Below are 26,551 nucleotides of genomic sequence, written 5' to 3'. Positions count from 1 at the left end.
ACTACATCAAAAACTAATGATGTATGGGGATTAACATAACAATAATAAAATAAATAAATAAATAAAATAAATAGAAAAAAACAAAAAACAAACAGTCCCCTCTCTTCCTCCTTCTAGATGTCATTCCTGGAGCCCTATTATATTTCATGAAGTCCTTTGTATTCATTATATTAAATCTTTATAACAACAACAAAAAAAACCTTATAGTCTAAATTGATCCTCAATCTATGGCTGTTATAAATGGATGTAATTAGCAGTTGACTCTGAATGAACCATGGTAGTAGCTTCATCACTCTGAAAACTTCATTATGTTACTTTATAACATGAAATTGCCAAATCTAAAGGGATAGAATATACATTGTATATCTTAGAATAGAATGTACATGTAAAAATTTCTTTGGAATCAATAATGAGCATTGTGACTATTGCTTACAGTTACATATTACAATTTAAGAAGTATTTATTATAAAGTTTTAATATAAGTGTTTTTAAATTGGAATAATTCTACCAATATAATTTTGCTCATTTTTACACCTTATTCATTTTTGCAATAACCCTTTTTTTTATATTTGTATTTGTTCCGCCCTTATCAAATTAAACCGTATCTAAGCCATAGAATCATAAAGCCCAAACCTGTTTTGGAACAGAGATAATACAATTTAATATTTTATAGACTTCTCTAGTCCTCAGTTTCCTTAAGTGACTGGCTCAAGATCATGAAGTTATGGAGAATTAATGTCAGAATTAGAACCTGAGATGGATCTATACTTTGGTTATATCTTCCACCTGCCTACTTCCTTAATTTGTTTATGGGTTTGTGAGAGTTATGGGAGAGAAGTTTCTTTTGAGATTCAGCTTAATATCCAGCTCCCAGTAGAATTATTGTCCTGCAGCGAACCATATAAATACAGTTGCCAGTTCCCAAAGTCCCTTGTGTAAAGAAAAAAGGAAATGACAGATGAACCATTAAATAAGTACACACTCTTCTTTACCTCTTTCCTCTCTTCCACTACATGGAATTTCTAGACACAATCCTCCAAATGCTTAGACACTAGGAATGGCAATTCTGTTACAGAAAATTGTATTTCCTGTTTTAGTGGATGAAGAATAAGCCATATCTTCTGCTGGCTTTTTAGAATTAAGATATTGGGCACACCTCTATTAGTTTATAATAGCCTGTTCTCTGACCAAAGAGGTCAAGTATTAGCAAGTATCAGAATATCATAGAAATGTTTTCATTTCAGATGTAAGAATTTGTATGTGGGTTTTTTTTTTTTCTGATTTTTATTCAGTGTTTTTTCTAATGTGGGTTCTCTATCTTGGTTTTTAAAAATATTGATTCCATCATAACTTTTTGTTTGTTTCTGGAAGGTATATAAATTGATCTGATAATGTACATAGAATGCCAAGTGAATTTATACCTGTCCCTCTACATTCCTGTTTAATTCTTAAATAATTTTTTTGTGCAGTGGAAATGCTGTGCCAGACAATTTCCAACTGCTGCCTATACTTCAACTTTGTTTGGCAGTTTTAGTTCTATAAAGACTGTTGATTAGAAACAACCTTGTTTGGTGTATATTTGTTTTTAGCTTAGTGGAATTTGTTCCGTAAATGCTTACTGAATTTTTCCTTGGAGTCACCACTTTGTCTCTGTTAGGAAGTGCAGAGAGTAAATATGCATGAGGACTTCCTTTAGTTTTCTTCTTAGAATTTTAACTGCTGTAGTGATTTTTTAAAAGCATTAATAGAATAGCCGTTGCTGCCAAGAAGCTGACATTCTGAAATAGCACTTCCCTTTGGGCACCATACAGTTGGGATCATTTACTTGCAGAAAAAGTGTATGGGAGTGGCTATGGGGAGGGAGGAGGGAGGAGGAAAACCTCTTTACCTCTTTTATGGGCATATCCTGCTGAGGTCAGTAACCTGCTGTTCAGTGAACTCTGGTCTGACCCCATTTAGACCTGGAGGAGGATCACATAGAGCAGGGAAGCAGCTGAGGCAGCCTCACAACAGAAGGAAGCACCTATTGCTGGAAGCTTTGAAGAGATATACAAGGAGGATGGACAAGTAGCACAAAAAGGAAAGGAAGGACTAGATCCAGCATGATAAACATAGTTTGTGATGAAAGTATTAATGACTTCTGATCAGTGATTGAAAGGATGTATTTAAGAATGTATTTAAGGCCCCAGAGAAAGATTTCTATATAGGATGCATAGCTTATATTGATATATACTTGTTTATAAGTAGAGTAACTGGTTTACAGGGAAAAGTTTTATTTTGATTTTGAGATAAAGTATCTGCTTCTAGGGTTTGAAAAATAGGATAGTTTACCTTTCACCAAAATGAAATGTTTTCTTCATTGAATCTCTTACAAGCTGGTGATGTTGTGAAGCGTGGTCGGGAAGAGCACAGGCTCCGGAGACCTGCCACCTACAAAGTGTGTCCTAAGGGACAAGACTGGGAATGTGAGAGTACTTTGAAGATTAAATGACTAAGCATGCATTTGATAAGTTGTAACAATTTTTATTGTCATTGTTTTTTCATCTACGTTCTGGAAAATACAGAAAGTAGATACTATCCTTTAAAAACACAGTGAGTAGTTGATGAAGATTAAATATACCAGAATAGACTTTAATTTAGGAAACAAAGAAAAATCTGTCTTGGAACCACATTATCCTTAGCAAGATTCCAACTTTGACCTTGAGGTTTATTTCATTCAATTAAAAATGTAGATATGTGTGTGGGAGTGAGAACATTTAAATGTATTCATTGGCTTTCCCTCTTAGATTATTTTTCTCTATAGCTCTTATTTTAACCTCTGTCTTCAGCAGTTACCCTTCATGTTTATTCTGTTTTGCCTTCTGGGTGGATTTTTTTTTTTTTTTTTTTTTATAATCTCAGTGTTTTAGGTCAGGGGGAAAACTCAGCGTGTAAGCCAACAGTGTTGCATTTTCTTTGAGAATATTTACCACAGCATCCTAAATAGTATTAAACTTTTCTTTCAGAACAGGTAACCAATATGTGAGTCATCACTGCATTGATTTCTGAGTGTTACTATTTTGGATATTTTCCAAAACTGAACAAAGCCAGAATCGTTGACCATTGAGGAACTGCATTGTAACAATAGACTTGTGGTCTCTTATGGGTGTACATTCTAATTGTTGGTTTTTTGTTTTTTGTTTTTTTTTATTTTTTAGGGGGGCTGTTTGGGGCATAGAAAACTGGAACTTCATGTTCTCCTTGATAGTTTGCCAGCTGGTTTCCAGCCAACCAGATAACTGCTTGTAGCGACATTCATTTCTGTAGGCCTCTTGATCTTGTGCCAGCCCTTAGAGGGCAATACCACTAAGCCTGCTCACACCATTCTGAACCAAGGGCACTGCTGTCCCGAATGACTCAAAGTATAGATAAAAATCTGATACCACCTCAAGGGACTTACAGCTCAAGTTCTGATAAAACTCTGAGTGTAAAGAATATATTATTTTACTATTTAAGTTTTGTATTAGTATTTTAAACAGAAAACAGGAAGGCAAATACATAGTTCTGTTGCTCTGTATTCCTCAGTGTTTGGCCCATAAGTAAACCCAGCCTTAAGGAATCTAAACATGTACAGACAGTTGCCCTCTTCTAGTCTTACCAATGCCTCTTTGACCCTTTCTAAAAACACAAGATATTTTATTGTCTCCAACCCTGACCTCCTATCTGATAATTATTTATTTGGATTACATTGGTTCTCAAATACATCATGGCAACAATTTATTTTGTCGCTTCAGATTTCTTTCTAGAATTATCTCTGATTAATACCATTATTTTCCTTTGCAGCCAAGCTCAAAGTTTTACTTCTATAATCGAGTCTTTCTTTTTCTCCCTATATCTACAATGCTACTAATATCCATTCCTTTCCCAATCAGTAATATTTCCCTGCTTGATCATTTTATTTCCTCTACCACCCTCTTGTTCAGACTCATCACTTTATATCTGAACTACTGCAATAAGCCAGTACCTTGTATGTAATAATTTAGAACAGCTAAATCTTCTACTACTCCATACCTGTGAGAATGGCTTTTTTCAAAAAAAGTCAGGCAATAACAAGTGTTGGTGAGGATGAAGAAAAATTGGAACCCTCATACACTGCTGATGGGAATGTAAAATGACACAGCCATTCACTTTGCAGAACAATTTAGCAGTTCCTTGAAAGGATAAATATAGAATTATCATATGACTCAGCAATTCCACTCCCCAGAGAATTAAAAAGGTATGTCCACACAAAACTTAAAAACAGTGAAAGCCATGTTCAAGCAGCATTATTCACAATAGTCTAAAGGTTGAAGTGATGCAACAGATGAATAGACAAACAAAATGTGGTATATACATGTAATGGAATACTATTCAGCCTTTAAAAGGGAGGGAATTCTGATGTGTGCTACCACATGGACAGATCTTGAAGACGTTAGGCTAAGTGAAATAAGCCAGTCACAAAAGGACAGATATTATATGATTCTGCTTATATGAGGTACCTAGAATTGTCAGATTCATAGAGACTGAAAATAGAATTGTATTTGCCAGGGGCTTGGAAGAGGGGAGATTGGGGAGTTATTGATTAATGGGGATAGAGTTTGAGTTTGGGAAGATAAAAAATTTCTAAATATGGGTGGTGATGATGATTGCCCAACAATAAGACTGCTTAATGCATAGAGCTATACATTTAAAATATGGTTAAAATGCTAAATTTTTGTTGCATATATTTTACCACAATATAAAAAGAGTTGTAAATGAATGTTCATAGCAGCATTATTTATAATAGCTAAAAAGTAGAAATAACTCAAATATCCATCATGAATAAAGTATGGTATATCTATACAGTGAAATATTACTTGACCATAAAAAGGAATGAAGTACTGATTCACAATAAAACATACATGAACCTTGAAAACACTATGCTACATGAAAGAAACCAGACACAAAAAAGTCAAATTTTACATGATTTCATTTATTTGAAATATCCAGAATGAGCAAATACATAGAAATAGAAGGGTGATTAGCTGGAGGAGGGATGAATGAGGACTGACTTCTGTTGACTAATGGATTTATTTTGGGAGTGATTAAATTGTTCTGGAATTTGATAGTGACAGTAACACAACTTTTGTGCAATGGCACAACTTTTTGGCTGAAACCCACAGAATTAAATACTTTAAAATAAATAATTTTATGGAATGTGAATTATATCTCAATTTTTAAAAACCTTAAGTGTTAATATATCACTCTTGTAATGTTGTGTTCTAAAGAAACAGCATGTTGTCTGGTCTTGGCTTACTATTTCTAGCTGTGGAATTTTGAGAAAATTAAGTGACCTCCCTTCTTACTCTGTAAAGTAGGGATAACAATAACTACCTAACCAGATGTTTGTGTTAAATGAGATAACATATGTAATGCATCAAGCACAGTGTCTGGCATTTACTAAGAACCCAGTAAATTTACTAAGACCCCTTGGGACATGAGCATTCAACAGGTCGCAATACTATCCCAGGTACTATTTCCAGATATTACAGAAAATGACCCAACTTCTTTAGCCATTTATCACTAGTCTATACATTCTAGCTCAAATCTGCCTCTCCAAATTCTTCTAATGCTCCTTTACAGAAATCCGTCAGTCAGAATGGGCTGTTTAGTCTCCCTCAGGTTGCTGCACATATTCTAACAGCTATGTCTTTGAAAATGCTTTCTCCCTGTTCCTGTCTTTCTCTGACTTTCATCCTGCCCTTACAACTCAGAAGACTTTCTTCATGCATTCAGCTTTCTCCCTCATTTCAGTTCATGGTCATCTCTACTTTTGGAGCACCCAAGATTCTCACTCCATCTTTGACTAATGAAGCCTTACTTTGGTTATATTTTTTAAAATATGTGTCTTATCATGGATGGAACTGGAGGGGATTATGCTAAGTGAAGTAAGTCAAGCAGAGAAAGATAATTATCATATGGTTTCACTCATACGTGGAACATAAAGAATAGGGCAGAGGACCACAGGGGAAGGGAGGGAAACTGAATGGGAAGAAATCAGAGAGGGAGACAAACCATGAGAGACTCTGGACTCTGGGAACCAAATTGAGGGTCACAGAAAGGGGGGGGGAATGGGGTAACCGGGTAACTGGGTAATGGGTATTAAGGAGGGCATGTGTGGTGATGAGCGCTGGGTGTTATATGCAATTAATGAATCATTGGACAATAATCGGCATAAACTTCCAAAGCAAAGCCTAGGCATAGAAATGTATTGTGGACCCATAGGAGATTTCAGGAGTAACACAAATGAGAAATGGGAGATGGTTGTATCTTATTCTAATGTAATTTTTGAAAGTACTGACTGAGGCTGACCAAACTGCAGTTTGCTAGCATATCAAATGTATTATCTGCCTTGTTCAGTTTGGTGGTTAAGAAGCATTTTCAAGTGGACCCATCTTAATTGCATGTATAGTGATTACTATACTAAGAAGGGTCAGCAGAATGGGAATTAAACAATAATAATAATAATTAAAAAGTATGTGTCTTGTTAGGTGATCAGATTAAAATTTGTATTCAATCTCTTGAGCTAAATTAAAGTCCCTGAGCACAGGGACTACATGTTACAATGTTCTACCTTTACCATCACACTTAGCACATTGCCTTGATACAGTATATTCTGAATAAACATTTGCTATTTATAAGTTAAGTTAGTGCTGCATCTCAACAAGTACAAGGCCTTAAATTAATGATTCTCAATCCTGGCTGCACCCTAGAATTACTTGGGGAATAAGGCTTCATTTTTAGCCCAACAAATCAGAATCTCTGAGCATTAGCCCCCAGCTTCCCACCCAGGTGATACTATTACAACCAAGGCTGAGAACCATTGGATTCAACAGATGAAGTAATATAACCCAGTGGGCACCAAGACTAACTGATAATCACAGTCAAGATGTGAGGATTGCTGATTAGGCAGAGATGCTTTGGGCATTGCAAAGTTTTCTCTACAAATATTAGTATTATATTATGGTGCATTTGGGAGTTTTCTGCTTTGAGAATGATCCTCCAACCCTGAATTTTTTAACAGTCAGTGGTCTAGTTGGACATACCAAATTATGGGCATCTATAACCTTTTAAACTTTACATGATAGTTTTCATACCAGATGTACATCTTGTTCCTTTTTGCTAACTTAAAAATATTCAAACTCTGTGTCTTTTCCAGGCTAGCCAACATCATCATCAAACCCTCTCAAGATTGTCCACTTGCCCTTGCTCCTGTTGAGTTACCACACTTGGAAGCAGGAGATGGGCTCAGCAGCAGCCAACAGGTCATGATCCAGGAGGAGCAGTAAGGGATAGAGCTGCTGGTAAGAAGTTGGGTACAGTTGGTGCTTGGTTTCTGAGAAGTAGAAATGTATTCCTAACTTAATGGTCAATCTCTCTTCTAACTTTCAACTCGAAATTACTCTGTACTCTCTCAAATATCTTAATTATCTATGCTTAGGACACGTGGGTTAGATTTTAAGATCTATGAATGTCCTGGAGTTTTGTGCTAACCTGTATGGATGGGTGGATTTGTATCTACATTGTTTTCTGGAGAAAAGGAAGATTTTCATCAGATTCTCAAATGTCTTTGAAATTTTTTTAAAAAGATAAGAGCCATGCAAATATAACTATAAGCATGGGAAAATGTGATATCTGTAACCACTTGTCACAGTATTTCTCCTCTCCATTATTACCTCACTTGTGGCCACTTTGTCTTATTTGTTGAGGATGGAAAAAAAAAGTGATTACTTGTGGTTATTTGCTGATCAGAAGAGTGAGCACCTCCTGAGCCTAGGCAGCCAGTTTTCATGATAATTTGGCCCCATAGAACCATCAGAGAACTAAAGTACACAATGACCAGTTTCAGGAAAGCCTATGTAATTTTTTCCACATGATTTTTCTGAAAATATAAATAGAGGTACTGACAGGGAGATACGAAGTACTTTTTTCATCTACAGTTGATATTAATAAAGATCAATTTGTTCTGAATGCCCTTCACTGACAGGCGAATAAGTGTCCCAACCCAAGGGTTATTTATCAGACCATTAACATTTATATAGGTGAACAGAAATGGGGAACTGATAACTGATATTTTTTCCCAAAATATTCAAGATGGACACCAGAATGAATTCCATGTATACCTTTGCCTGTACTTTCAGTCAGTTAAAATTATGGGGGCATCGTTGGAAAGAAAATGGAGGTTAGATTAAAAAAAGAAGAAGAATGAGTGTTGTTTTTTTTTTTTCCTTCTGTAACTCTTTTGCAGGTAGTTCAGCTTCAGTTTCACTGAATCTTGTTTATGCATTCAGCATGACAAATCTTCTAAAAGGCCCATGTAGCTGTAATCTCTGCCCTCACTCTAGATGCCTGAGGATATAAGTATCTGCTCTGCCACTTGATACTTCTTAGAGACTGACCTGGTGCTGAGAAATCCTTCCCATTGTGTCCTCATTTAAACTCCCATGATTCCTAGATGTTGCCATTTTCCAGACATAAGGCAACTCCGTCTGCCTAGATTACCTCTCTACCCTGGGAATTTTAAGTCACTCTGTAAGGGAAAGAGAACTCAGCACTACTAACTCTCAGAATGAGAATTTTCCCCTTGCATGCTAATATTTTTAGAGTATTCATTGTCACTGAAAATAGACTTCCTCTTTCCCCTCAAAGGCTGGTCTGGAAAATCTTAGGTAATTATGAATAAAGCATTCTTTGCTTTCCCCTCCTCCCGTAATGGATGCTTTACCTCTCACTGTGAGGACTGTGGCTACTCTTTCTGTACTTGACCTTTATATGAGAACTGAGATGCATTTTTAAAATGGAAGTTTTACAGTAACATTAGAATTTTTCTCTTCTTGGAGATGAAGTGTAGGTAAGGAAGGAAGTACAACGTTTGGGGGAAAATGTAAGAGAAATTACTAAGAAAAGAAGAAATTAAAGTATTAGCTATTTGTGAGAGAGAGAGATTGATTTCACAAGTAACTCCCAGAGGAGTTCTTCCTTCATATCCGAAAAAGAGTATTATTTTGTATTTAGCTTTTTACAGTTGGATAAGCTCAGCCTAGGAGATATTTAGAATTTAGTGATAAATAAACCTAGGACTTATTTTTAGTAATATTTATTAGCTTTGTGTTCTTGGGGAAATTATTTAACCTCTTCAAGCCTTGTTTTATCTGGCAAGGAGGAAAATAGGTCATAAATAACAATAATGGGATTATATACATATATGGATATATGTACATGTATGGATAATATGTACAGGGCCTGGCACAATTAAATTCAAAATTGTATTAGTATTTGTTTATTATTACTATTTTTACTATTGTTGATGTTGCTTTCAGTTTTTAAATAATAAATGCAATCAAAGAGTATTTCTTGAGTTCCTATCCAGTACCAGGCGCTCTTTAGGAACCAGCGTGCATTACTGAGCAGAAAGGTGAAAGTCCCTGTACTTGTTTAGCTTAGAATCTAGAGCGGCAGACAGATTAAACAAGATAAATAAATAAAAATGTATAGTGCATTAAATACCAAGAAGTGCTAAGCATAAGAAATTTAAGACAGAAAAAGAAAATTGGAGGGATGGTGAGGTAGTAATTAAAGATGGAGTAGTCAAGAAAGACCTTGTGAGAAGATTAATTTTGAGTAAAAACCTAAAAAAAAAGTATATAAATAGACCATAAAGTCGTATGGGGAAGAACAGGTAGGGGAGAGAATACCACAAAGACCTAGAGTAGTAAAAAGTTTTCACAGAATGATTCAAACAGAATCAGAGGATCTTATACAGCTAAATCATCTACCATCTGTAAATATGTACACATATACCCAAGTAAGTGATACAGATAAGAACTTTGGAAGTTCAAGGAATAGCAAAGTCCATCCAGACTAAAACAGTTAGAGGAGGACTTCGCAAAGGAAGGTGGCCGATGGTGGCCTGGATTTGAAGGATAGGAAGAAATTGGATAGTTGGCAAAAGAGTACAGACTTTCAGTTATAAGGTGAATAAGGTCTGAGAATCAAATGTATAACATGGTGTCTATAGTTGATAACACCATATTGTATAATGGAAATTTGCAGAGAGAGTGGAAGTGTTCTCATACACACAAAGAGTGGTAAACATGTGAGGTGATTAATATGTTCATTAACTTGATGGGGAGGAATCCTTTCATGATTTATGTGTATAGCAAATCATCACATTGTGCACTTTAAATATCTTACAGCTTTGTTGGTCAGTTGTACCTCAATAACACTGAAAGAAAACCTCCAAAGAAAAAGTTCTATTAAAGTTATTTTTGTATATCACAGTTCCATAGCCTTCACACTTTCAACCATAAAAACAATAACAACACCAACAACAAAACAAACAGGGAATGACATGCTAGTGGAGAAGTGGAAGAGAAACAGCATGAGATGGAGTGAAATAAGGATGTTGGTGTTGAGGGCAGGTGGGCGAGACAGAGGACGAGGAGGGAGGCAAAGGGAGGCTACCTTGCATATGCATGGCAAGTGGTGGGAGCGAAGATAGAAAAGCAGGTGAGGCCAAATTTTGTAAACTCTTAGGCCAGGCTAAAGATGATTACATGCCATCATACAAATACTGAGGAACAGTGGAAGCAGGTGAGTAACCAGATGCATTCAGGTCATTAGCAATACTATTATTTTGACAAGTTTAAGAGAGTATGGAGTTGGAGGAAGTGGTTGAGTGATTCAGGAGTGAGGCTGAGAACATGGGTTATGATATTAGAGGTAAGACTGAAAAAGGAAGATAGATTTGATAGGGAAAATCCTGAGGATTTGATCACTAATTGCAAATAGAGGATAAGAAGAATCAAAGTTTTCTTTTCAGGTTTTAAATGACCAATTAAGTGTTGGCATTAAAGGAAATGGAGAAGTAGGGGCATATTGTGAGTTTGAACTCATGGTGAAGGAGGTGAGACAATCTAGGGTAGGTATCCTTAAGACTACTAAGGATAAAGTTCATGCAATGTTTGACAGGCTGAATTGAGTTGCTAAGAGAAATTTTTCACTTGCATTGAAATCTAAATATTAACTTAGTGCAAAAATTGTATGAGAATATGCCTATCAAAATGTTATATTTTTACACCAGGGAATCATAAAAGTATTGCTCAAAAATGGGCCATCAGACATCACCTTGGTCCAGTTGGCTAATTTTAAGGCAGACTAAAGGGTACCCAGACATAATACATGACTTCCTAAAGGTCATGTCATTAGCTATTGGCAAAACCTGGACTAGCCCCCTCAATAAGTGTCCTTATTGAGACCTACTACCTCTCCATGTCATCTATAAGAAGTGTTAGTGATTTGTATTTTGCTGTCTTGTTTGTGGAGAAAAGAGTTAGAAGGTTTGGATTTGCCCATTAGAACTCTCTTGTAGCCATTCTTCTAATTATTATGGATAGTCTCACCCTTCCTCGTGAAACAGACCTTACTCATTTACAAGCTTCACCCTTCTTGCCCTAGTCATTTTCTCCCACCTATGGTCATTGTTGATGTATCCTGATTAAAAAATAAGTCATCATTCTATTCCCTCAATAGTTTGAGACAGAACAGTTATTTCTAATATTGTATTTTTTCTGTTTATCTTTCAGAAGAAAAATGGCTTTTCTTATCTCAAATTTAAATCACCACGTAGTCTTTAAAATGAAGACTCCAAATGTCCTTTCTTTGCAGACCAGTCTTATGAACTAAAGTCCATCATCATTATTCTAACAAACCCAATTGATTTATCCTTTGAGTCACAGGACTTTAAAACAAAAGTAGATCCTAGAGATCATCTAACGCAGTGCTCTTCAAACTATTATTCTCCAACCCATCTGTTACTAAGTGTTTTCTTCTTTTTAATAAAATGTAATTATCTAGCAATGTGCAGAAGTGTATTTAAAAGAGGAAAATGTTTACTTTTTTTATTTACAATAGTGCTACAAATCTTTCTTTATGTTTCTTTACTCTCTCCATTACACATGCCACATTATGATACAAGTCATGGCTGAACTGTATGAAAGCTGTATCTTGTGTATATTTTAAGGCCCAGATTGGTCTCATTGTCTCTATGTCCCAAGAGACTGAATTATAGAAGACTATTGACATTCTCATGGGATTCTGCTGAGAGCTTTGGCAATCCCTGAATTCACAAATAGCACTGTAGCTTTTTTTTTTTTTTTGCATTAATGCCTATCCACATGTGACCTGTAGTATGAGTTTAGAACAAGTAAGCCATGCTAAAATAGACTACACACTATGAAAGTTATTTTCACCATTCTTGTTTCAGTTTCCCATCAAAGGGTGAAGTGTCAGTTGTCTCCATTGATTTCATAGGATATTTTAAGCAGAAATGAAAGTCTTGGTGAAAACACTTTGTATTCTGAAAGAAAGTTGCAGTGCAAATGAGGGCATTAGAAATGTTTACCCATCTTTACAGATGTTAATCTGACCAAAGCTTTTTCTCAAAATTTGAAATAATACAATCAATGTAGTCTCCCCTTATGGGGGAGGGGGGTGGAGGGATGTTCCAAGATGCTCAGTGGATGCCTGAAACTGTGGATAGTACCAAACCCTATATATACTCTGTTTTTTCCCCATACATACATAGCTGTGATAAAGTTTAATTTATAGACACAGGAAGAGGTTAACAGCAATAACTAAAAATAGAACAGTTATAACAATATACTGTAATAAAAATTACATGAATGTGCCCCCTTTTCCCTCTCCTCTCCCTCAAAATACCTCTTTTTTTTGTAATGATGTGAGAAGATAAAATGCCTACATGATGAAATGAAGTGAGGTGAATAGCATAGTCAATGTGACATAGCACCTTCTGACCATGTGTCAGAAAGATTCTGGATGGTAGATGACCACGGATAACCAAAACTGCAGAAAGCAAAACCAAATGGGGCCAAGGCAGCAACTATTGTAGTGTGTTATCTTGGCTTTTTTAATGTTGAGAAGATTGGGAGAATAATTAATGGGTTTCTTGGATAATCTGTGACCATATAGTTAAAGTTGTATATGTGTATTGCACTTTTGTAATTCTTAAAGGCATGTACAGTCCTTGAATTTTGCTAGGAGTCTTAGAGGGACTTTAAGGAAAAAAACCTTGGCCATCTTCTCAAGATCTTGAATCCTCCTCCATACTTAGACGTGTGCACACTCACATGCTTCCTTAAATCCTTCTAGCCAGCCTGTTTCCTACTTTATTTAGAATATTGAACTCATTGGGCAAGAACTTCTACTTTTCTTTTCCACTCATACCCTCAAATACAGCTGATCCATATTGCCTCTCTTCAGAATTTTCTCAGTTTTTCCATGAATTAATTATTTTTTAATTGTTCCCTCTGCTATTCTTTTCTTTTTCCTGATGGTCAATTTAAAGTGTCCCAGTGTGCTTATTCTTAAATGCAAATCTAACCATGTATTCTCCTTCTTAATACCCTTTAATGTTTACCCATTGTTAAACTTTGCTAAAGCAATAGAAGCTTCCTCCTCCCCACCCCACAAACTTTTTACAATTAAAATGGAGTTCATCTGGTCAATGCAGGAATAGATGCAATGTTGGGAGTCTTAGGGTCACCTGCTAACCCCTCCTTAACCAGTGTGGCCCTGAACAGCTCTGTGAACCATTGACATCTAAAGTACTCAGTTTGGAAAACCATTGACCCAACGAAAATACTGTGTGCTTGATAGCCCTATCTGGCTCTTAATTACTCTTCAACCTCCAGGTCACCATACTGTCCCTCAGATTCCATGAGGTAATTATTCCTTACTGTTTATAGGTCTTGAACCTAACATTATATTGCGCACATTCAAGCCTTTGTACTGGCTATTTCTCTCCTCCGCCTTTTCAATAAAGACCCAACTCAGGTTTCTCATCAGCAAAGCCTCATATCTGTGGCATTCATGTTCCTCAAACCCCACACTTACTGTAGTCTCTTGTGCCTGTTTCTCTATAAACTCAAATCCCTAGGACAAAGGCTGTCTTATCTTCTTATTCCTAATATCTTGCACAGCGTCTGGTTACATAGTAGGCGCTCAGTCACACTCTTTAAAACAATTCACTTTGTGATCTTTTTCATATCTTTTATTTTTTTTTCTTTGTCCTCTTTATCCCCTATTAAAATAAATACAACACCTGCCCCATTGGAGGATGGGGGGGGGGCAGTAAGGAACAGTGGAAAGTGAGTAGTTGGAACTTCAAGTGTCTAGGCATAACAATAACATATAGGAAGTTAACATTATTTCAGAGCTTGAACCCCACACATACTCAGTTGTAATTAACACTTGTATAAGTAACATTTGCTACCTGAAATATTTTTTTCCTGCAGTATCCTACCCAAATTAAATTTATTGCCATTGGGATTTGTGCTTTTGTTGGCTATTTTGGGAGACTTTGGGGATGTATTCAGTGTTCTAATTCCAGTAGTACTGATGAACATAAATGCTTCACTATAGGAAGAGAGATTTGAAGAGAGATGATATTTAATGTCTACTGGGTGATAATTTTCATGAATAAATACACTCAAGACTTTGTTTAGTAAAACATGAATTCAGAAAATTTTTGAAAATTCCAAAAAGTTTAGTTGATGATAGATTTTCTTTTCAGGCCATTTTTGTTTTGTTCTGTTTTTCAGTCTCAGGGAGGGAGGAGGAGAAGAGTGGTCAGGGTACTTCAGAACATAAGCTCTTTGGGAGGCCATATGTTTGGCATTGTTGTCTGGGTGCTTTGTGGTATTAAGAGGACATAGCTGGGAATGTATGCAAGCTTGCCAGGCTAAATCAATATGCTAGAACTCGAGAGAGCATTTTTGGAAAGATTTCTGAGCTCCAGGTTCCCTAACCGAATAGTAAAGTGATTATTAGAATCCATAGCTTTTCTAGATTATGAGAATTCATAGAAGAGAGTAAATAAACTTCTCGATTAAAATGCAGAGTTGAATCACAGATCTGTACCTCTGAAACAAATAATACAATATATGTTAAAAAAAAGAAGAAGAAGAAGAAGATAGTAGGAGGGGAAGAATGAAGGGGGGGAAATTGGAGGGAAAGATGAACCATGAGAGACGATGGACTCTGAAAAACAAACTGAGGGTTCTAGAGGGGAGGGGGGTGGGAGGATGGGTTAGCCTGGTGATGGGTATTAAAGAGGGCACGTTCTGCATGGAGCACTGGGTGTTATGCACAAACAATGAATCATGGAACACTACATCAAAAATTAATGATGTAATGTATGGTGATTAACATAACAATAAAAAATTTAAAAAAAATAAAATTCAGAATTGAACACTTGGACATATTAAATGTATTTCACTTAGAACAAAAAAGAATGTATAGACTTTTGTCATATTTATTCAAAGTGTAAAACCAGGTGGTCTCAAAAAGGTTTTATTTCTCTTGTTCCATTTCACACTTTCTTAAGGTATAATGTAGTAGTTTTCTTTGTTTAATTTGTACTTTAGTTGTCCCCTTCTCATTTTCAAAAGTTCTGCCTTCTCAAGGTGGGTCACTCTTTTAGACATTTTAAAAATTGAGATTACTTTGAAGCTTATTCTACTAGCAAGTTTTCCTAGCGTAGCAAGGTAGTAAAGCATATCTGAATGAATGCCTAACACGTAGTAAGTATTTAATAGTTTTTGATTGAGTAATGGGATTATCATCCAATAGGACAGAAGATAATATCAAATTATTTTTCAAAAACTAGCTTTTACTAATGATGTAGAAGATACTTCTTTTCATTAACATGAGTCATACAACTGGAATTTATCATAAAATGCCTACTTTCAAATCTTTATCGAGGCAAGTTTAAAAGGGCAGAAGGGGAAGAGAAGTGGCCAGGAGATAAAGGAATTGACTAAATTTATGAGACTCAAAATATTTACTAAATTTGTAATTTTACAATTGCAAATTTTGTAATATTACAAAATCAGAAAAGTTATATATTTAAAAGCTCAAAGAAAATGATTATTTCCTTTCATGCCATGCAGGAATCTTCTTTATTGCCTTCCTAGAAAGGACTAGTCTAGCACCTGATTGGGTTCTTCTGATTATGGTCAATGCACTGATTTAGCACATTTTTAGGAAGTCCTACTGGTTTAGTGTCATGCTGAGCTACAATCTGCATTTACTAAAGAATGTTGGATCCCTTTTTCATACAAAGGTCCCTTAAATATTAAACTGTGGTATTTGGTATTTTAGACACCCTCAGATCACCTAGGGCTCCCCTGTAGTTGTCTGGACACTGCACATCTGTCACTCGAGTCCTGGACCACACTTGCGTCCTTGCCTGCGAGTACATACCGCTTTTCACACTCAAGTGGCAGCATACTTTTTTTTTCCCCCACACAGGCAGCTGATAAACCAAATCTCTTCCATCTTTACTTTCCTATTGTGATTGTCTAAATCAGTGTTGAAGATTTTAACATTTAATTTATTAAATTAAATTTTCTTATTTTTAGTTCCTCTTTTAAGCCTACACAAATTTATGAAAATCTATTTCCATTCCATGTATTGTTTATAAACACAGGTTTTCTTCTCTTTCTTTATCATTTTCTCTATAAATTTTGTAAAGATGACTTCTTTTTTATTACTGATTTAAGTTGATATAATTTCTTTTTTTTTTAAGTGGATAATCATTGAGAGAACATGTCATATGTTTTTAATTAAAATCTTAGCTAAAATTTAGAAGAACTCTTACTCATTATATCCTTCATCTTCTCTATTTTTAACTTTCTTCTCTGGAAAATGGAGGCATCAGATTTCTTACTTCATAGGAAAAAAGGATCTACTTTCTTGATATAACACCATACTTTTAAAACTTTAAAAGTCAGCTTTACATTTATAACCAGCAACATAATAGATGGCTCCCACAGACTGGAGGCAGCTGGAGAAGGATGTGATGTACTCTGCGCACCCCACCCCACTCCACCATGTCCTCCTTCCCTAAACAAAGGGCAGATATGGAATTGGCAAGGCCTTACTGGAGTCATTTTAAGGAATTTATTCAGTGAGTTGGACACAGTGATGAATCATGAACCTAAGGATGTACTAGAAAGTAGGTTTGAACATATCGAAGCAATTTTCTCAGTTCTGAATGTGTGGTTCCTTTTGCCTTTACTTAGAGATGTTCCACTGGTTGTGCAGATAATGCATTTTTCATCTTATTTTCTATATAATCAATTTATTAGGAATAGCAGGTAATATACCTGATAATAAATCATAGAAACCTGAGAATGTTTGGTCTAAGTCACATTAGAATATGAGGGTCAGAATGATATAATAAGCACAACTGGCATTGATATGAAGAACTGTGATTTGTTTTTAGAGGACATTAGAACAGATGTATATAAGCTTTAAACTTCCACGACTGTTTCCCTAAGCCTCAGTTCATCCGTTATTTCTATTTGGGAAAATTCGTTCAAGAGTTTTGTTTTGTCAACATAGGAAAAGGTATATGTATGTATAAAAAATATTAACTCCCTATTCTTTATATATTCACTCAACCACTATCTAATTACCTTTTTACTTAATTCTCATTTACTCCCTTCTACTTTTTAACTGTTTTTCATTTTCCTCCCTTTCTGAAAACACTGCTTCTTGTTTGCCTGATACGAATACACACACACACACACACACACACATGTTTTTTAAATAACTAGGTCATACTCTTAATCAAAATGAGAAAGAAGGTTGACTTCACTGGGGTGCTTTTGTTGTCTTTTATGTTCATGAGATAATTATGTCTTAAGACCCTTGATAATACTGTGATTGAAAGACCTGTTGCTGAATCCTTCTACCCCTGGAAGATTGGTAAGAATTCCCTTTAAATTCAGTTATTCAGCTGAATCATTTAAGTACTTGCAAATCAAGAGTTTACTTTGGAAACATTACATCTGATGTATTTAAAAAAGTGGGATGAATTGCCCTTTAAAACAAAATCACTTCTTCAGAAGAGGCCCCATTTTTCCCAAATACTTAATGGAGAAGAAATCTTTTCCTATTGAAGTGATTCAGACTTACATTATTTGCTCTCTTGTTTAATGCAAGGGATTTCTTAAAAATTTTATGGAAAGTGTAAGTATATTTTCATGCATTCATATAAGTAATACAACAGATGTAAGGCAAAAAAAAAGGATTTAAAAGTGATAAATAATGTGGGCCTTGTTGCTATGCTAATTTCTGTTCCCATTTCAGTGCTCAATAGCTTCTGTAAATAAAATTATTAGTTGATAACATTTAAGCTAGGCACTTCAGTAAATGGAGGTATTGCTTATATATGAGCTTTTAAAAAAATTTTTAATTTTACTGAGGGGGTTTCAGGACTACTAATCATGGATTACATGAAGCAAAGTATAAAGCAATAGAAGGTCACCTCCAAGCTGGGGATAGAGTTGAATTCCTGCCAGTATAGTTAAATAAGGTATTATTAACAGGACACCTTCATCCAAAATCTGTACATTACCAACTCCTGCCCTCCAGGTTTCTGTGACCATGAAAATTGCTGCATATTACCTGAGATAACACCTGTCCCCCAGCTTCAGTCCTTGACATATTTTGAACAAAGATATATGTCCAATGAACTAGTTCCCAGAGAAATAAATGAATGAATGTACACGTGCACGCATGCGCGCGCACACACACACCTCTTCAGACTTTATTATTACAGAGGATTTGCAAAATCTGTGGATAAATAACATGTATTAACCTTACTTAATGGATAGATGATGCTGAAAGTAATATGAAGATCAAATTAATTCTATTTTTCCTTATCCTTGCCTTTGAGAAGCCCGAATCCTCTGAGAGGTAAGGTGACTGCTTCAGGATGAAGTGGTGAATTACTGGTGGTACTTGGGTCTGCCTCTCAGATCCTCTGAATGCATACAGAGGTAGCTTTTTACCCACAGCTCCATATAACATCTATCTTAAAAAGTCTGTAATTCATAGTGTTTCTTTTTAATCTTTTTCATAAACTGATACATTGTTGTTAAAGAAATTATTAAAGGAAACACTTTTCTAATTACACATGGTTCTGATATCTTAGTGATTGTTTTTCTTCTCTGAAATTCTGTATTCTTTAAAGGCAATGGATTTTTGTGTCCTCTTCTGAATGACACTTAGTTTAGTAACATAACTTTAATCAATCAGCATGGCCACATTAAGCCTTTATTTTGAACCGTATTTCTACTTTTTATAATGAAGTTTGGGTGTTTCTTTCTTTTTTTTCCTTCATTGCTTGTAATTTATTAAAGAGAAAGTACTGCCCTTTAGGTTCCATAGTTTTGTAACAGGATTACTGACAACAAAAGAGTGGATACTATATTAGCACCATAAATATTTTTTGTATCAATTTTTTATTTACATCGTAGTTGGTTAACATAGGGTAATATTGGTTTCAGGAGTAGAATTTAGTGATTCATCACTTACAACACCCAATTTCATTATAACAAGTGCTCTCCTTAATACCCATCACCCATTTAGCCCAAAAAGATTTCATGTTGAAGAAATGGAGTGGCTGTTAACTATAGCAGGCAAAATGAAAATTTAGTAAATGCAAACATTTTCTGGAACAAAGCAGAATGCCAGTAAATACAGGTATCAAATATAATTGGTTACCTGGACAAATATTTTTAAATGTTTTAAGAAATATCAGTGAAAACATTTGAATTGTGTAGTCATCCACATAAACTGAAAATGACCTGATGGAGTTTTGAGCTCCTGAAGTATTTGGACTTCTCTTTTATCCTTATTATGATCCCTAACACTGTGCTTGGAACATGGTAGGTAATTAATAAATGCCTGGCAGATGAATAATGATTATCATTGATTTACGAATGAGGAAGAGCGTTGGGAAAGTGCTGTCTATCAATATCAAGTTGGTTACTTTGAAACATTTTATATAAGATTTGGGAGGAAAATAAAAGTGTGCCATATGATTATGCTATATTAAGAATTCCATTCTTATACCATATAAATTCATATTTGGCTTACATAATACACAAAGCACCAAACTGGGTTAGAAGATAGTTGGAAAAGGATGTGGTCAGAGAGGGTTTTAAATTATGGATTTACTGGAAAATAATCTTGTTTCTAACTTTAAAATCCTAAACAATACCGTAAACAGTTGGGAATTGAATGTGCTTTGTGTCAGAGAAAGGTCTTTGTATGTATTTATTAGCACATTTCATCACACAGAAAGGAGTGCCTGGCTTTGGGAAACACACCTACTGAACTCTTAATTACAGTAGTGATGCTTCCAAGCAGTAGGGAATACCAAAAACATCAGAGCCATGATTGAGGATGTTGAGGAAATGCCTTGGGCAAAATTTGAGTAAGTTTTAATTATAGCAAGAAATACACAACCTCTGTGAAGTCATCCCCAACTCCTTGAAGCAAATTTAGACCCTTTCTTTTCTATGTCTGCAAAGCATGTTTATAAAAATCTAGTAGAAAACTAATCACACTATTTCCTTATGATGTTTCAAGAATCTCTCTTTCTCAGGGACAAGAATCTTGAATCCTTCAGACATACCAGGCACTTAATAAATATTCAAATGAATAATGGGCTATTATTGCCTAAAAATACAGAAACCATGTAATATCAGGTATACAGTTGAGAGAAAAAAGTGCTCTCAGTTATTCAGAATAATTTATTTGTAGAGAGATCTCTAGTAATCTCTTCTTTTTCTGTGCTTTTTAAATTTTAAATAGCACAAGAGTTACATATTTCTTGGAAAATTGAAAGAGTGTTTGTGAGAACATTTGAGCTCTGGGCCTAATTGCCAGATAATAATTTGAAAAGTTTAAAGATTATAGTCCAAAGGTATAAACTTATTTAGGCATAATATATTTTTTGAGCTTATTTTAGCAGTGTATATTTCCCTATACCACCATTCTATCTATCTAGGTTTTCTAATTTGTTCATTGAAAGTGTATAGCAGGAGCGCCTGGGTGGCTCAGTTGGTTGAGTGACTGCCTTTGGCTCAGGTCATGATCCCGGCATCCCAGGATCGAGTCCCTCATTGGGCTCCCTGCTCAGCAGGGGTCTCCTTCTCACTCTGACCCTTTCCCCACTTGTGCTGTCTCTTTCTCTCTCTCAAATAAATAAATACAATCTTTAAAAAAAAAACTATATAGCATTTTATTTTTTAATATTCTCTGTATCTGTATTTATAACACCTCTGTCTACACTCATTTGTGTGGGGTTTTTTTTCTCTTTTTCTTAGTGATTTTTCTGTCCACTGTATTCCTTTTCAAAGAATCTACTCTTGGGGGACACCTGGGAACTCAGGTCATGATCCCAGCATCCTGGGATGGAGCCCCTCATCGGGCTCCCTGCTCAGCGGGGAGTCTGCTTCTCCCTCTGCCTGCTGTTCCCCCTGCTTGTGCTCACTCTATCTCTCTGACAAATAAATAAATAAAATCTTAAAAAAAGAAAGAGGGGTGCCTGGGTGGCTCAGTTGGTTGAGCGTCTGTGTTCGGCTTGGGTCATGATCTCAGGATCCTGGGATCGAGCCCCTCATCGGGCTGGGCTCCCTGCTCAGTGAGAAGTCTGTTTCTCCCTCTGCCCCTCCCCTCGCTGGTACTCTCTCAAATAAATAAATTCTTAAAAAAAAAAAAAAAAGAATCTATTCTTGGATTTATTCATTGAACCTACTTTATATGTTTTTGTTCTTAATTCTCTTATTATTAATTACTTTGCTTAAGTTTGTTTTGTTTTATTTTCCTAAACTATTGGGTTAGAATGCTTATGTCATTTATTTTTATTCTATTTTAAAATATTTTAAGGCTGTGGTTATAATTTGGCTACAGCTCATGCATTTCAGGATGTCCTATAATAATTATCTGTTTTTCAGAAATCCTTTCTTTTAAAGTTTTCATTTAAAAAATTAAGTTTTTGTTTCTTCTTTGAGCAAAAAGTTATTTAGAAAAAGAAAAAAAATTGTTCAGCTTATTCTCTACTTGACTGATTTTTTGCAGTATGAACTCTATTTTTTTTCTTCCTTTGATTCTGTTTTATATTTTGCTATAGAATTACATCATCTGGCTCTGTTTTCCTTAACTTCTTAATTTCAGTGTCTTTTCCAATTTAATCATCCATCTGCTGTTTCAGAAAGTACCTGTGAAAACTTCCCTCGGCAGGACAAGGCACAGGAGAGCTACAATTTATTTCTAGAACACTAAGCAAATCATGTCTAAAAGCATGCTCTTCTACTACTGTTGAGTAATAAGTTAATTGTTTTTTCTTTCAGTTGAAGTTTTTTTTTTTTTTTTTCCCGTAGGTACCATTCTGGATTATCTTCCCTTACTCATATATCTTTGAAGGAGGGCTGATTCACCTACTACCACAAAAGTGTGATAGTACCTTAGACTATTCAAAACATTTCTTTTACTGGGACATTTAGAACATTATTACTTTTTTCTCTTTGTTGAAACTATTGCTTAAGAGATCAGGTCCCCCCACCCCCCAGTCTGTCTTTGTATTTCTCTTTCACTTGTTGTGGTCTCTAGTCCAGGTTCATAATTTGGTTTTGTCTGATTTCCCTCCTTCTTCCCTCCCTCCCTCTTCTTCCCTTCCCTTCAGTCCCCTCCCCTCCCCTCCTCCTCTCCCTCCTCCTGCCCTCTCCCCCAAATAAGGGGTATTTGGGCAGTCAGATAGGGTTTTCTTTATTTTCCACAACTGACTTAGGAAGAGGGACTGTGATTAGACTCAGTGTTGTCCTTTAATATGGATTCATCTGCAGTTTATCCATAAATTTCTCAAACTTTCTGTCTTTCAGCTAGCACTGTTCCTTGGTATTTTAGTGCTGATGCAGGATATTTTCCAATTTTTGTTTTTCTTTGATTATTTCAATGATTCACTGGGAAGAGAGCTTGGATGTCTGCTCTTATGTTACCACTTCTCTACAAGTCCTCCAGCCTAATTTTGTTCATGAACATGATGAAAATTAGCTCCTCAAATGGATTTAATATTGGATGCTGCTTTCAAGGAAATTCAAAATAGAAAGTAGGCTTTCAAGAAGAGAGAATAAATTATCAGCCAGTTTCACAAGGACAAAAATAAGCCAAATCTTATGAAACAGGTTTTGGAGTAAACTTTTTTTTTTTACACATTTCTAATTTAAGTTGAACTCTTCAAATGAAACTGAAGAGCTAAAATCTTTAACTCACAAGCATTCTTACATAAATTTTGCTAGGAAAAGGAGACTAGTTGCTTTCCTAAGATTCTCAACAGGATCTCAGAGCTTAGGAATGAATGCTGCAAATGTATAAGAAAATTAAGGCAAAAATTCATTATCTCATGAGTTTCTATTTTGGATAATAAGCCTGATTCCACAAGAGATTGCTTTAGCACAAACATAAAAACTTTAAGCATGAAAACTCTTTTTACTACATAAAAGGGGAGTAAAGAGCTGCAACTGGAGTGCAGAAAACTGGATGATTTGAACTACATCCAGAATAATCCACAGATTTTAAACAAGATCCTGTATTGCGTAGTTCCTCTGGTATGCTGAAGGAGGAAGGAGGGAGTTTTAAAGACAAGTGGAGAGCAGGTTTAGTTTCTCTTGGCCTCAGCTTCAGTTTCACTGTCTGTATTAAGGGAACATAAGAAGGAACTAAAATGATTGGTCATGATGGCAACTGTGTACTTCTATGGTTGCAGAGGGGAAAAGAGCCCAGCTATTTCCCTCTTAACACAACTTTTTCTGCTAAAGGTATTTTGCTAAAAATACATTCATTATGCAGTTAGGCACTAGCAGAATAAATAAAGCATATTCTTCTGATGTATCAGGATATTTTCATCTGCTGTTTGTTTTGGTGGACTGGTAGAACATATTTCTACAAAAATTGAGCCAATTGATGGTTCAATTTGTGAACAACTGTCTAGGAGTGAGCAGGACTCCTCAGTATATTCCTCTGCATTACTGGTAAGTCCTCTGAAGAATCAGTTTCCTAAGTTGGGAGACTCTGGTTTTCTCATTTATTTTTATCATCTAATTATTTTTCTTACCATTAAGTGAAGTATAAAGGACACAGAAAGACCTAATTTACTTTTATGAGCAACAAGTTAAAAGACCTAATTAGGGCATCTTTATTTTACTATTTAACCCTTTTATATTTCTTGAATCTTTTCCAGTCATAGAAAAGTTGCTGATCATGCTCAATTTTATTTACTAGCTTGTAAGATGAAAAAGAGTAAAATAGGAGTGTGTAGGACACAGTGGTGAGTAGACAGTGTTTCCAATTAATCTCAAAGTTTGGGATTAATTTAGCATTAATTCTATTCTTTGGTGTCTTCCTGGTTTTTTTTTTTTTTTTTTGGATTTTGTTTTTTATGGTGTTGGTTTGGTTTTGTTTTGTTTTGTTTTTGACATGGTGACCTTCCATAACAAAGAGGAAACAGCAGGAAACTTGGTACCAATTAAAACCAGTTCTCCTTCCACCAAAAAACTGAACTGTCAGCAAATGTAATCTCAAATTCAAATAGTGATAAGTGTTTTAGAGTGAAACAGGAATAAAGGAACAAAGCTATTAAATTTCAGCATGTGCTGGAAAACAATTAAAATGCATGCCAGTTTAATTAAGTTTGGTATTTAATAAGTTACAACTTGCACAGCAGAAGTATAAATAGATGCCTAATGCATCTATTTAAAGCGGGGGCCGCTTCCAGCAAAACTGAATACATTGGGTGAATGTCTGCATGAATATTGTTTATACATTCACCTTTGGTGTTCATTCCAGCTATGAGTTATTCAACCACTGTGATTAAGTTTGTACCAAAAAAACTCCAAGTTAAGTTTGCATCTGATTAGCAGTATTTGAAGCTTGAATTTTTCTAGGATGAGTCAAGTGTAATAACAGGTTTCTGGATCCAAACAAGTCTTCAACCTTATCATCAAAAGAAACTTAAAACTTGAACTATCTGTTCTTACTGTAACCAAGATGCTCTGGATAATCCTGGACACAATCCACTGACTTTGGTTCTTTCTATCACAAAGTCAGTTGAATTGTCTTCTGAGGTTAGAGGTTTGAATACTCTGTGCCCATTGATTCAGGTCCATGGCTGTCATGATGTGCCTCTAACAGCTTTCTTTTAACTAAAATACTACACATGTCAGCTTGGTTTGTCACAGTGAGAACAGAACTGAAATGTGATAGCAGATTTCTCTCATATTTTTTGTGTTTCTTAATGAAATTAAATATGTGACTTTGCTCTTCTACAGTGAATTAAAAGCTGTCTTTAGTAAAATTCAGAAATCTTAAACTTGTAGCTAGCCATGAAATAAGTATTTCAAATAGAAACAGAAACTTAGAGTTTATTTCTAATCAGCTGGGAATACCAAAATGCTAAGACCAGGCCCATGTGGTTGGCATACAATATTTAGATATAGACATGTTACTGACATTTCAGGTTTGTTTATTTACAGTGGAGCCTGTCAAAAATAGTCATATCTGTTCCATTTTCATTCAGTCAACAGGCAGTTTTTGAGTGCCTGCTGCATACCTGTGTTAGGTTTCAAGATGGGGAGGGAAGGTAGATAAAGCATAGTATTTGCCTGTAGGGATTTCAGATATAACTAAGCCAAAGGACAAACCATCTTAGTGATAAGTAGAGGAGTTATCAAGGGAACTTAGGCTCCAAACCCCTCTGAAGTCCTTGCACTTTTATCCAATGTGCTAAAAAATAAGTGAATCATTTTTATTGTAGTTAAGCAGTTTTTTGAGAGTTTGTTTTTGTGTTTGTTGGGACCTGGGTTGAAAATAAACATGTATGGGAAGAGACTTTAAACTTGTTTTTCTCAACTACTAATTCATGACTAGGTTTCATTTTTTTCTAGGTAATACCTTATCTATACCTGACAGTATTTTTTCCTTTTATAGAAGAGTTGTGTGTTCCAGCTTTTAATATGCTTAGTCACTAAAATAAATTTATATGTTAAAAGATAGGATTGCTAAATGTAAATCTTAAGATTGCTAGAAACCAGCAGGAAAGAGAATACGTATACACTGTCATTCATTCATTCAGCATATATTGAATATCTACTTTGTGCCAGGTACTGACTTAAGTATTTTAGTTACGACTACGAAACCAACAGACATAGCTCTTGCTCTGCAAGAAGTTTAAGTCCGATGGAAGATGCAGATAAGAAATAGGTAGATATAGGGCGCCTGGGTGGCTCAGTTGGTTAAGCGACTGCCTTCGGCTCAGGTCATGATCCTGGAGTCCCGGGATCGAGCCCCGCATCGGGCTCCCTGCTCAGCAGGGAGTCTGCTTCTCCCTCTGACCCTCTTCCCTCTCGTGCTCTCTGTCTCTCATTCTCTCTCTCTCAAATAAATAAATAAATAAATCTTTAAAAAAAAAAGAAATAGGTAGATATAGTATAATGTGTTAAGTGCTGTGATGAGGAAAAATACAAGGTGTTCTTGGAACACTCTGGAGAGCATCTAACACCCTCTTGGAAAGTCATTCAAGGTTTCCTAGATGATGTATTGTCTACACTAAGACCTGGAT

At 35.5% G+C, this 26,551-nt stretch overlaps 1 protein-coding gene across 1 annotated transcript in view; it reads left to right on the top strand.

Annotated features, from left to right (window-relative positions):
- Positions 1 to 26,551, top strand: part of TET2 (tet methylcytosine dioxygenase 2) — a 138,946-nt gene that overhangs the window by 31,040 nt on the left and 81,355 nt on the right. The window contains exon 2 of the mRNA XM_021680410.2: positions 7,217 to 7,361. The gene's annotated coding sequence lies outside the window, so the exon portion shown is untranslated. The remainder of the gene's footprint in view (positions 1 to 7,216; positions 7,362 to 26,551) is intronic.

Source organism: Neomonachus schauinslandi, chromosome 2 (assembly GCF_002201575.2).
Source record: "Neomonachus schauinslandi chromosome 2, ASM220157v2, whole genome shotgun sequence".
NCBI lineage: Eukaryota > Metazoa > Chordata > Mammalia > Carnivora > Phocidae > Neomonachus > Neomonachus schauinslandi.
The sequence above is the reverse complement of the archived record's forward strand: the minus strand, read 5'-3'. Positions and strand labels throughout refer to the sequence as shown.